General features: G+C 48.6%; 1 long non-coding RNA gene across 1 annotated transcript; it reads right to left on the bottom strand.

Annotated features, from left to right (window-relative positions):
* Positions 1 to 28: 28 nt before the first annotated feature.
* LOC149869632 (uncharacterized) lies at positions 29 to 7,326 on the bottom strand. The gene is made up of 4 exons (XR_016441121.1): positions 7,049 to 7,326; positions 6,336 to 6,361; positions 2,697 to 2,758; positions 29 to 2,610 (listed from the first exon to the last, which is right to left on the bottom strand). It is a non-coding gene; the product is annotated as an uncharacterized LOC149869632 (long non-coding RNA).
* Positions 7,327 to 13,823: the final 6,497 nt, after the last annotated feature.

The following is a 13,823-nucleotide window of genomic DNA, read 5'->3' as shown; positions in this document are numbered from 1 at the left end:
ATTTCCAGCTTGATATCATTTTATCCTTATTTATCTGTGGAATTGAAGTGGAGAAGGTCAATCATGTGGCAGAGTACTACATGTTTGTTGGTATAATACACGGGAATTATATATAGAATCCCACTTGGTTTATTCACAATATTTTCCTCTCAAATTTCAATCATTGTCTTTCTCCAAGGCTAACATGTATCAGATCAGAAGAGGTAACTGTAGGATTAGCTCCAGGTCCAGCATTTTCTCAGAGGTAGAGAGAAGGACCTTTTTTTGCTGCCTTTGTAGAGCATACCTTGGGCCATATATTCATTCAAAAAGGAAAACCAGACACGTCTACTTAGTTGTTAATAGGTACGTGATTCTGCTTTGGATTAGAAATACCCCACCTTCGGCACAAGCCCCATTTAAGAGTGTGGAGAGAAACCTCCAGGCAAACAGCCACTCTCCTGGATTTGTTTGCCCAGAAGTGTGGTTGAAAGGTAGTGACTGGTTCACTGCACTATTGTTCAAAATTAAGAAGAATAGAGCAGTGAAAATAGCTGCGAGGTCATCTAGTCCATCACAGAAGAAGTGCTCTCCACACTGTTTCTGAGTGCTTTGCCCAATCTGGCTTTAAAGGTCTGAAGCAATGGGGGATTCACCACTTCCCTCGGGAGCCTGTTCGCCTCTAATAATAGGCTTTGCTGCTAGGAAAGATTTCTTGATATTCAGCCGACATTTTCCTTTGTACTGGTTCACTGCATTGCTCCAATCATCCCTTTGCATGACTTGCAACAATACTGCCTTATTGTTCAGTCCCTTCAGATACATAGAGACACTCATCATTTGCTTCGGCTGAATTTAGTGTTTTAAACACGTGTTCTTTAATCCCATGTCACCACCACTGCCGCACGCATTTGTCTGGCTTCCCTCTAATATGTTGGGGTCTCTTTGTGACCTGAAGTGGATGCAGTACCCTAAGGGGAAGATTAATTCCCACTGTTCAAAATAGCATACAAGCACATGAAAAAAACCCCTCAGATGGTTCCTCTTCTAGCAAAGAGGAAATTAAATTATTACCTTGTCTCGGTAGCCAAAAGGGCAATCACGAGGGGGCATGAGAGACACTTCTCTTCCATTTTTTTGTTACCCTGTTGTTGACTTCTTCAGCGTGGTCCCACCACTGTCTTCCTTCTCCAGCCTTCTTCACGTGTCTGTGCCAACGTGTGCAACCCAACATTGCAGCATACTGGCTTTCTGCCACCAAACCTATAGCTGACTACTCTCCTGTCCACCAGGTCACATTTACCACTGATGCTTTTCAAATGTCTGCAATTTTTCATGAATTCTTCTTCTAAATTGGAGACCAAAAAAATTGACTATGAGGCCAGGGATTCCCCAAATAAGGCGTTAAAGGGGAGAGACAAAGAGAAAGGAAAAGATTTCATAGACATCAGAGCTGGAAGGGACCTCGGGAGATCATCGAGTCCAGCTCCCTGCCCAAAGGGCAGGAAGTCAGCTGGGGTCATAGGATCCCAGCAAGATAAGCATCCAAGGAGAAATTGTTTAGGTTAGGCTCGACTTGTGGTGAATGTCTTGAATCCAATTACTAGGTCTGGTCAAACAAAGATTTTCGCCACTTTAAAAGGGGAGAGGAAGCTATTGCTTGGGAAAGCTGCCATATTAGGCCAGAGCCTCAGCTGGCATAAATTGGTATAATGCTATTCACTTCTATCGGTCTACATGGATTTGCACCAGTAGAGAATTTGTCCCACTGAGCAGCACCACACATCACAAGAAATCATGAGGTTGTTCACAGAGTAAAATATGATGCCTCATAGTCTATTTTTATGGCAGCACAAAGCCCAAGCAAATAGATGCCCATACCCCTTGTTGTGATACAAATGCCCAAAATGGCAGCTGCAACAGTAGATGGTAAACTTTTGTGCCACTTTGTTGCAGTGGATGTCTGTTTGCTTTATAGTAGAAGAGCGCAGAAGCTGCACATGGTCTCCAGCCCCAGGCAGGCACATCCAGGGAATTCTTGGGCAGGATCTGGCCCCCGAGTCCCCAGAGCATCTGCCCAGGTTTCAGGGGATTCCCCAGGCACACATATAGCGCTACTGCACCCCAGTTTGGGACAATGGGAGACATCTGTGTCACCCAGTGAAATGAATCCGCCATCTCAGGACAAATCTGGATCAGCTGTCTCAAGGACAAGATCTGTTTATAGCCAAAGATTGAAAGAACTGGACCTTGGTTATCCTAAACCCACTTTCTTTGTTGCTTTTTACTCTCATACTGCATCTCCCATCTATGCAGGGGACGTACTAACTGACCTTTGGGGTCCTTTCCAACCCAACGATGCTATGATTTATTAATGGGCCCATTTTATTCCCAGTGTCTTGTTTTACTTTGACGTGTTGACATATTCTCTCCCCTTAAACCAGCCTTAAATTTGTTCTTCTTTGTCCTAATCTTCATCAAGAGGCTGCCACATCTTATTGTCCATTTATAGCGCAGTCCCTTTATTATTTGTCCTTACCCTCTGGCTTTCATCAGGTCTCCATGATGTCGCACTGGTTTCTCTGCCATGAATATTTCATCAGCTGACAGCTTCACATGGTGCCGCACTTCCTGTGGAATGGGAGATAAGGCTCCTGATCCTAATCAGTTGCACTAAATGGGAGCTACAACATTCCCTTGCCAAATATTTGACTAACCTTTCTCTTTGCCCAACAGACTCCATCTCTCCTCTCCATGAATCACTGTAAAACCTTGCGACCTAAAATACAGATGCAGTTTCAGGCTAATGAATGATAGGAAGCTTTGCTAAAAACGACGGGGCAGCATTTCAGCTGGTGTAAAGTAGCCGAGCATATCTATTGCTTATTTATTTCTTAATTAGCAAAGCAAAGCTTGAATTTGAGAGCAACACCAATTTACCTCAGCCAAGGGTCTGGCCATGGAAGATTGTGTATCCTGCACACTCTCCTGTTTGTTACAAGGACAAAGGCTTGTAACAAGGGGGAGGCGGGGTTCAATCAGGCTGTGATTCAGGATCACATTCAGTAATATGCCAATTAAAAGTGAAGATTGGTGGCATGCAAGAAATGATACATCAGAGTCCAGTGGGGAAGCTAACAACAATGGTGCTTCCAATGGATTTAGCTCGGGCCTTTCATCTTTGAAGGGAACCTGTGTTATAATCAGACAGACCTCATTCCACACTTCACATGAATGTCTCAGTCTCGGCTTGATTGGCAGCCCTTTGAAAAGGGGGCCTCTCATGGGGCCTGAAGGCAAAGAAAAGGTCCCTTCACCAGCCAAAGGGGGAGGGTGGGAACATGCTGGTAGGAAATGTGGTTGGCCTGAGGATATAAATGAAATGGCTCTTCCATTAACAGTGACCACTGAACAGATAGCCACGTGTTCCTTTACAGGCTGGTGTCATGTGTGACATACCAGTTGACTGCAGATGGTCTCATGTAGTGCAGGCTAGAGATAGGCCCAAAGTAAAACGCTGACCTGAATCAATACCCCATCTCCATTAATATTTTAAGAACTTCTCATGGTGTGTATATATCCTGGCAAATGGAGAAGCCAAGGAGATGAACAAGAGAGCAAATTTCCAGTCATACTATGAGGAAAGAGCTAGATAGATAGCAATTGGAGCAAAAGAGGAGGCTAATTCGGAAAACAGTGCCTGACATTTTGTTCCGAATGTTAGTGTATTGAAAAGCGCTCTTTATGTTTTAATCCCAGCGGTAGTAATTAGAAAGATACAGCTCAGACCAAGCCTATGGCATTCAGAGTGCAGCAAAAACAATGAAAGCGTGGTCATTGGTTTCTTACGGTCCTTTGTAAGCAAAGTAATTTAAATTTGTTGCAGACCAATACCAAAAAAAAAAAAAAGAAATTAAATGGCAGTTTCAATATTTGGCCCTGTGGTCAAGAAAAAGGAAACAGGAGATCTGGATTATGCTTGCAGCTTTGTTATAGACTTCCCATGTGGCCTTACTCAAACCAAATTCATCTCAGTTTTCACATTTTTTAAGGAGATAACACTGCTTCCTGGCCTCAGGATGCTTAATCCATTCAGGTGTGAAATTCACCCTCGTAGGAATAGATCCACACAAAGGCTAAGCACCACTTAACTGCATAGCACCACTTAATTGCATAGGTGCAGACTTTTTGAATAGGACTAATTTTTAGAGTACTTTGAGACCCTCAGGTAAAAGTCACCACACACGCTGTAGAACTGTCATTCTACATACGGGCTTAGGTCAAAATCCCAGATACAAAATTCCCTGATCATGATCCCAGGCTTCCCCTGCACCAGCAACATGGTGTGGGGGCAGGTAGACTGAACGTTAGGATTGTGCATTAGACCTCATTGCACCTTTTTTAAATGTCTGTCTGTGGCTGTGGATCCAAACTGGTGTTCAGATCGAGAGATCTGTGGGTTTGGATACAGCTGTGTCTTGAGAAGCCAACACAGGATATGAACAACTGAAAGAAAGATCAGGAGAATTCACTGAGGTATCCCCTCAGTGCTGAAGGGACACCATACCTATCATAGCACCAGGCAGTGCCATAGCAAAGTGAAGGACAAGCAGGGTGCCAAAGCGAAGGGGTGCCAACAGGCAGTGCCTTAGCACTGAAGTTTGGCACCCAGGGCAAATCCTGCAGCAGCAGCCCACCCTCGCCCTGCACACAGATCGGGAGGCACATGCCACTCCCCTTCCCCGCCCCGTGCTTGCCTGGGAGCATAGGTGGAGGGAGAAAATCTTATTTGGGGGGCTGAGTAAAACTTAAATTTAAAAGATATTGCTACCCACCCACACTGCCCATCAGGTAAGTGTGTAAGGGAGAGGGAAGGGTTGTGGGGGGGGGGGGGGGCAGATCAAGTCCCCTGCAGTAAGGGAGGGAGGGAGTGGGGCAGCGGCTGGGGTGAACAGGTCCTCAGGGTGGGTTGTGGGAGAGTCAGAGCCCAGGTGGTTTGTCCAGGGGTGCAGAGGGCTCCTGCAGCTGTGCACACCCTCAGGGCAGACATGAAGGGCACGTGCCCTCCAGATCTGGGCATGGGGAGGAGGCGAGTTGCTGTTGCAGGCTGGGGCTCTGCACCCCGCTGCCTCTGCCCCGGCAGCCGCACAATGCCACGTGCCTCCCGTCGCTGGGCGGGCAGGGGCCTTGATGCAGCAGTGCACAGGAGACACTTGGCATCACACAGCTGCCAGGGCAGAGGCAGAGGGGCACAGAGCCCCAGCCCACAACAGCAGCCCACCTTCACCTCACACACAAATCCAGGGGGGCACATGCCCTGCATCCCCACCCCAGGGGTACGCACAGCAGTGGGAGCCCCCCACACCCCTGGATGAGCTGCCTGAGCTGTGACCCTCCCACAACCTGCCCTGGGGTCCTGTTCACCCCAGCCCCTGACCCACTCCCTCCCTCACTGCAGGGACCTCAAGCTGCCCCACCATGACCCTTCCCTGCCCCCACTCCCCCCTGCTGAGCAGTGTCTGTGTCTGCATGTGTAGAAATATCTTTTAAGTTTAAGTTTTACTCAGCCCCACCAAATAACGTTTTCTCTCTCCACCTATGCTCCTGGGCAAGAAGGGGGCGGGGGGGGAGCATGTGCCCCCTGGGTCTGTGCATGGGGTGAGGGCAGGCTGCTGCTGCAGGCTTTGTCATGGGCACCAAACTTTATTGAGAAAGGCTCATTACAAGTATGCATTGTATGCTCTGAATACTTAAATAAATACTTGAATGCTTTGAATATTGAATACTTAAAACTAAGCATCAGAATCATTCAACATGCTACCAAAACCACATGTTTCCGCGGCGGTTAACCCTAGAGTAAAGGCGATACTACTAAAATGAGTCAAGTCTTTGCCTGAGCCAAATTGGCTTTTACTTAGGTAACCAATAGCCACAGTGTTAGCAGAACAATTCACCGAATGGCCTTTTATGAATTCTTAGCCCAGCCCAGCAACCACTCCAGGCATTGGCCATCTTCTTGAAGACAATGGGAATTGTGCATATAGATTGTTTATGCCCCTTGCGATCACTTTCAGTTCTGAAAAGTGTCTTGCTCTCAAAGTCATACAGGCAAATGCCAGATACCCTGCTGGTTAAGACACAGGCCTGGGAATAAGGAGAGCTAGACTCCACAGTGGACTTTTCCCCAAGCTTTGTCTTTGTTTTTGGGGTCTGATGAAGTGACCTTGGTCTCGTGAAAGCTTGTGTTCATTTTCTCTCATATTTAGTTCATCTATAAAGGTTCATATCTACCCTGCCTTTACAGTCTGACCTTGACTTGCAAATCATGCTACTATCAAAGGAAACTAGGGACTTACCCCAGGCATGGCAGGACCGAAAGCTGCTGTGAAGGGTAAAGACAAACAGAATCAGCATGAGATGGAGATACAGGGAAGAGCTCTGCAACCCTAAATTACAAGGAAGGCATCCCCCATGCATGGGATACCATTTTTCCAATATACAGAAAACAGAGAATATTTAATAGCACTGACTTAAATCACTCCCTCAAGAAAGTTACCATGGCTACCTGGATAATGTGCTTGGCTGCAGTATTCACAAGGCAGAAGTTCAAAGCAGTTAACAGTCATTGGGTGTGTCTACACATTCATTAATGCGCCATAGTTACTGCACATTAAGTTTAGTACTTGGATAACCAAATACTAAATCCATGCGCAGTAACTGTGCTACTACTCAGTAGCACCGGCACATGGGTTTTTTTGGATGTTAAATGCATAGTAACCTAATACTACTGCACAGTAGTGTATTAGCACAGGTTTTGCCTAGCACACTACTGTGCAGTGTTATTAGGCTACTGCTTAGTTAGCATCTCATGCAGGTGCACCCAGTAGAGCTCAATACCTGCCACAACTCAGAAGTGGAGAAAGCCAAAAGCACCCACCCAACCCATTTACTCCATAAACCTGACACATATGTGCTTCAGGGATGGGTGTGTGGAAAATTCTTACTAATAAAACAGGAGTCTTTCATATGTAAAACAGGTGGTGCAAGGTGAAGCATCAACATATATTACCTGGTAAGACCATACAGCACCACAACTTGCATGAGTACATGCACAGGCACACAGAAGACGGATCACTCTCTCCCACAACACAGAATAAGTCGATGCCTTGGATTATGACCCTCGTCACCTAATACAAGCAAGCAGAGACAAGGCTAAGTGTTTCCCTTCAAGGCTATTATTCACAAAGGGTTTGCCATGACATTTTTTTGGACACTTGGGAGTACTTTTTTCTCTTTTCATTAAGGTCCTAAACAAGATATTACTCAGAGACCTCTAGGAAGGTTAGAAAAATCAGCCAACAATGAGATTTTAGTTGATTCACCTTCACTTTCTTGCAAGATTTCAAGCTGACACACCTCTAGGCAGCAAGGTCCAGAGACTGAATTTTGGAAGACTAACAGAGAGTGTTTGCCACTTAAAAAACAGAAATGTAAAAGAATATTTGCAGATTTATAGCTCTCAGCTGCTGAGTAAGAGAACTGTGCTTGAGCATTTGAGCAATGTTTCTCTACACCAGGGGTGAGCAATTATTTCAGCTGGCCAGCCACTTAACAAGCTTTTGTGAACTGTCAAGGGCTGCAGACATAAAATCTTTCAGAAGATATCGTATTAACAAGTTATAGATAAAAAAAAATATCATATACTAAAAATCAAACATCTACTATAACCAGGGATCTGGGTTTTCTTTTTCCCACAGAAAAATGGGAAAAAACACGGATTTCCCCTTTTACCTAAGAAAAACATGGATTTCTCATTTTAATGGAGAAACATGAAGATTTAGCACTTTTGCAAAGAGCTCTCTTCAGGCTGGCTGAGTACCAGCTTGCAAGGGGCTAGGGGGAGTGGGAGGAGGGTGGTCAGGCAGGGGCACCATGTGTATGTATATGAACACTAGGCAAATGCCCATCAAGAATGACAGGAGTGGAGCGGGCAGGGATAGAGCCCCATGCCCCCCCCATCTGGGCCTGCTCCCCGCTTCCCTCCTGCTGCTTGGGGGCCAGGTCCACTCCCCACATCCTCACTGCAGTGGTGGGAGGAAGGAAGGAGAGGGTCTGGGCCCGATGCAGGGGAGGACCAGACTTGAGGGTGGAGAGGAGCTGGGCCACCATGGGGGGGGGGGGGGGCGAGGGCGGGGGGGGCAACAGGCCTGGGCCGACCCGGCGGGGGGGGGGGGCGGGAGGAGTGGACCCGGGTCCAAGGGGAGGGAGGAGGCTCACTCCTACCTCCCCCCAGCCGCTGCCTCATCAGGCCACATCAAGACAGGCCTGCTCCCACCCTCAACTGCAGCGGCAGGATGGCTTTTTCCCCTGCTCGGGCTTGCTTCTCCTCCTCACCCGCGTGTCACGCCCAGGCCCACTCCTCCTGTCCGCTCCTCCACTGCTGCCATGGCACTTCTCCTGTCCCCCCTACCCCCACTGCCGCCATGGAGGCCAATGTCAGCCCTGAAGACAGCAGCGATGAAAGGGGGTAGGGGTGGGCCAAGGCCAGGGATGCTGGCCTCCCCCTACCCCTGAGGCATCCCAATCCCCCCCCACACCACCACCGCCATTGCTGTCACCTCCGAGGAGCAAGGACAAGGGACACAAGGCCAGCTCCAGTGGCCTCACCCCCTACCCCACCCCATCATCGCCACCTGCAGGGAGAAGGGCGGGGGGGCAAGACCAGCGCTGCTGGCCTCCCCTCCCCGTTCCATCTGCTCCATTGCCACCGCCTCCAGGGAGCAGGGTGGGGGCGGCTAAGCCAGTTGCTCCTGCTTTGCCCCTCCCCCATCCTGTGTCCCCGCCGTCATGGATTGTCAGCCAGCATTGGTTTGTCAACCAATCAGAGTGCGAATAAAGCTTTATGGACAGAGAGACAGATTAAGGCTTTTATAATATTAGAATGGTCCCAGGCAGCCTGAAGAGCAACTCCCACAGGTAAGTTTGTGGGGGGAGGGGGATTGAGGCCTCCATAGGCGGGGTGAGAGTTGGGCAGAGCTGGGGCTTGAGCTGCTGCCCAGGCAGGCAGTGCGTGGGGTTTGAGGCCCAGGGCAGGAATGTGTGGCCACCAGGCCCCAATGGGGAGTGGGACGGGGCTGCAGGTAGGCCGTCTGGGGGGTAGGGGGGGCAGCTTCCTGCTGCTGCACACACTCCCAAGGGAGCAGGGGGGACCCATGTCCTCCAGATATATGTGTGAGGCAGGGGCCGGGGCAGGTTATCCCCTGCAGGCTCAGGCTCTCCGCCCCGCTGCCCTGCCCCAGGGCCTCCATGGCACAGTGGGCAGGACTGGGAGCCGCAGGGCAAAGCAGAGCCAGGAGTAGAAGCTCCTTGCTGCTGCGAGCTCCATGTCACCCTGGTGAGGCATCCACTGCCCACCCAGCAGCAACAAGGGGCACAACCCCATGCCACCACCCTTGCTGCTCCTGGGTCTGCAGGGGACACCTTGCCAGGGTGATGTGGGGCTCACAGCAGCAACGAGCTTCCCCACCTGGCCCCATTCTGCCCTCCTGTGCCGGGCCCTACCTGCTGCACTGCAGAGGACGCAGATCCAGTGTTTTTAATCAATCCATTCAAGTAGCAGGGACCCACTGGTATGTTCTGAATCAGATATATAGGTCTCTTCAATATTCTGAGATATTCCAATATACAGTTTTGGTTCAGGCCCCATTCCCAGTAAAGATACCATTAAAAATGGAACATGTCTCACACCACAACTAAATTCATTACTCACAGCTCCTCAAACTACTTGGCTGGTTTCTTGTCAATCTACAGATCTTTTTTTTTTTTTTTTTGGTAACACAGTACTATTTTCTTTCTTCAGCGTTTCATTAGTTCTTCTTACTCATGCAGCTTTCCCCATTTTCTTTCATGTAAATCAAATTACTCATCAGCTGCTACAAAACTGATAATATACTAACAGTCCTCTCTAAAATGTTTGGTGTGTATTAAAAATCCTTCACATACTAGTACTTCAGAAATATAAATCATTTGGAAGTTTCTGAACATGCCTCTTTGGAGCTGTGAAAGACACGTAGAGTACAAGGTTTGTGCTAAAGAGTGAAGACTTGTGAGGATTAGACCTCCAAGATAAACTGTTCTAAAAATGTTCTCTCAGACCAGGGGACTTTTGTTACATATTTTTGCCTGCTTCATCCTTTTTTTGCTAAGGTGACAAGTGATACCAGTGCACCAGGTCTTTGGTATATGGAGCAAGTTCTCAACTGTCAAAAACATGTGCCTGGGTTATATATGCAAAATATGTGGTTGCACACCAAAACAGGCAACAGTATGAACAGTGTACATACAACTATATTGCACCCACTTGCAAGCCCAAAAGAGATAACAAAAATAAGAGGCTGCATTCAGATGTGTTAACTATACAAGTTAAATTCCAGAGAATGGTACAAACTGAGCTATTAAATACAGAAAAAGTATTGGTACATCTATAGCTAGGAGAAAGGATGCCATAGCATTCAAAGCTCTAGCCTAAGATTTGGGAGACCTGGGTTCAAGTCTGTGCTGCGCCACCAGTTGCCTGTGACACTCAGACCCTTGTGTGACCAAGGCCTTTTTCCATCAAATGGAAATAAGAGCACCTCCCTACCTCACAAAGCTAAGAATAACACAGGGATAACTTTTGATATTATAACCACAGCAAGGAAGTTTTGTGCCCAGTGCAAGTCCGCAGTGGCAGCCTGCCCTTGCCCTGCACACAGATCCAGGGCACACAACCGACCCCCAGACCTGCCCGGGGGTGCAAGCAACAGCGGGACCTGCCCCCCCTTTCCCCATGCCCCCCAGATGAACCGCCTGCAGCTTCGTCCTGCACCCCACCTGCCCCAGTCCCAGCCCCCCTCCTCCCTCACTGGAGGGCCTCGATCTGCACCCCCCCATGCCCCTTCCCCCCCCACAACCCACTCACCAGCCAGATGATACTTCCAAGCTGCCAGGCTGGCCATGTGCATGCTGCAGCTGCACACATACATGCAGCATTTATTTATCAGCCACATCTGCCAACATTTTTCACAAAATATCAACTTGCAACTCACCTGTTAGCTCCCCTTTGCTTCAGCACCCGGGGCTGTCGCCCTGCTTGCCCACCACCCCCTTTGCTATGGTACTGCAGCCACGGGTTTTAGGTACCTTTCAGGTATCTTAGATATAGGACCAGAACCAGCCTTCAGGAAAATGGCATCCTGGGCAAACTTGTATTTTGCACCTCCTTCCTTCCCTGGAGCCTCCCCACCCCTACCTAAGCAGGCTGCTGCAGGCAGAGGCAGGTGGGTAGGGACACAGGACTGGAGCAGGCGCCACCGACCCAGCCTGCCATTGCCTAGCCTGGCTCCTGCTGAGCAGCAGCCTCAAGGACACCTGCTCCCAAGCTGTGGGCACACAATATTGCCCCAGCTCCACATTGCCCCACAGTGGTCTGCCAGGGCAGGCTGAGCCCAGGGGACTGCTGTGGCAAGGCATGGGCATGGCAAGTCTGAGCCCAGCATGGGGTTGGGGCCATGCATAGGGGAGACTGGAGCAGAGTGGGACGCACACCTGCTCCGTGCCCCAGAGGGTGCAGGGTGGGACGGGCCAAGCCAAAACGGGCACACAGAGTGGAGCGGAGAGAAGTGGAGCCAGTGGCCAGGAAGGGAAAGTTTGTGTGACGCAGGAGTGGAAAGTTGAGAGTTAACCAGGAGGCAGCTGGACTGGTCCAGTCCACCCTCGGCCTCCTTTCGCCTGCCCCTCCCAGCACCACGCCACGCTGGGATCTCAGGGCGATAGGGGAGGGGCAGGGGCACTGCCCTACATGGCTGAGCCTGGGGTCCATGAGGGGACCCTGTGGGGGTGGGAGACAGCAGCTTGGCTGGGCTGGGAACTGTTCCTGCTGTCTGGGGCAGGGATCAACTGGGGTGGGCAGGGCGCTGGGGTATTTGGCATCCCCTGACCATGACACTCTGGGCCATCACCCACCCCTAAGGCCAGTTTTGTGTAGGACAGTTTTTCAGTCAATGATGCTTTGATTCCATTTGTTACAGAGCAAATTATTAATATATCTTCCAATACATTTTGATAATATCCCATTTTCCCCATATCTTTTGTATTAACATTTATGAGAGGTGAAATATTGAACAAGAAAAAAAAATAATCAACTCCAACAAAAAGGCATAAATCTATTTTGCTGTAGATGTTCAAGGCAATCTTTTTTTTTCCCCCAGAGAGACCTTTGCCATGGGTCTTCATTATGTACCTTCACTCTCCATCCAGAGGAAATCTTCCAACGAGTCCACTGCAAAACACATGCCTCTAAAGGCACTCCATTCCTTCATATGATCATGGCTGACTGGAATATAAATTTGCCCAAATAAAAATGTCAAAGAGCCATCTCTAGGTGCTAGTTTAATTGCCACGTGAGAAAAATTTCACGTTTGCTCACTTTATCAGGATCTATATTTAACAGTTTATTTTAAACCCGCTTTATCATTTACAAGGATGGACAAGAACCCCTGCTATGGTGAAACTGCTTTTCACCTCTGGATGACTCTAGGAAATCCTAAAATCAGTGTATCCAGTCCTGGGGGGTGAGACCTACACTGCATGGAGCCTCCTGGAGAATGGAGCTGGCATGGAGGGTCCTTTACTGGCCCCTCTTCTGCTATTGCCTTTGGGACATGACCAGAAGGAAGGAAGGAAACATGAGCAGACAGTGTTGTCTTTGTCTGAGTGCAGCCATAAAAGGAAAATTATTCAAGTCCCTGATGTGGGTAAGAGTGCTGCCACGCTGCTCAGCACTGGATGTATTTTGAACATAAATTAAAGCTAGGGTTCAGCAGATTCAACAAACAAAAATTAGGCTTAGACTCCCATGGGCACATTCATAGATTGCATAGACATTAGGGCTGGAAAGGACCTCAGAAGATCATCGAGTCCAGCCCCCGAACTCATACGGTGAAATATCTCACTCATTCAACTCATATGGCGAAATCTCTCACAGAAAGCAAGTCCCCTACCCTGGTTTTCAACTCATCGGAGCCATTCAAAACTACTGAAAACTAAAACAATGATCACTTGTGCCTGGAAACTGACCCTGCAGGTAGTAATGCAATGACTGAAGCTAGCCAAAGGTGGCCCTTCTGGAAGCAAGGCATTTCCAGGCCCATTCCCTCCGCTGCTCTCAAAAATATCATGACTATCTCCTCCCTGCACTTCATAGACAAGAGTACTGAACAATATGCTGCCCAGCAAGGCATCATTCCAATCCAGGCCTGTCACTGAATCACACCCAAGACATATCTTGAGATAGAAACCCAAGAAACCAGCTGAGTGTGGTCCCTGCCTGCATTATCCAGCTAGCAAGGCAGCAGAGCCGTGTGTGCAGCAGAAACCTGAGCACTCATTACCTGGATGGCTCACAGCCCATTTAGTTTGCAATTGGTTGTGAATGAATGACAAGTGGCTAGGCTGTTTGCTGCAGCTTTTACTTCAAAGGCCTCTGCTTCTTCACACAGCTAGAGCATATCTGTGGTCTCACACGGACAAACAAAGCAGCAGCACCCTCTGAAATATAAGCTACTGCAAATACCTGGAGCATTTCATCGGGCCTGCACAAATGAACCTATACGTACGCTGCAAGTCTGCAAACCCTCATTGTCCCTGGGCTAACCAATAGCTTCACTCTGTAAAGAAGTACCACTGTACTTCCGGTGTCTCCATTTGAGGGTCTGAAGTATTTTGGCAGCATTTTGCAGCCTACCAGTTTCACTCTTGGTCAGACTCTACTTGTCATGCTTTTCCACTTATTGGATGACACCTTC

The sequence above is a fragment of the Crocodylus siamensis genome, chromosome 3 (genome assembly GCF_052110815.1).
Source record: "Crocodylus siamensis isolate JL-2025a chromosome 3, ASM5211081v1, whole genome shotgun sequence".
In the NCBI taxonomy this organism is placed as follows: Eukaryota; Metazoa; Chordata; order Crocodylia; family Crocodylidae; genus Crocodylus; species Crocodylus siamensis.
This window is presented reverse-complemented; position numbering and strand designations above follow the sequence as displayed.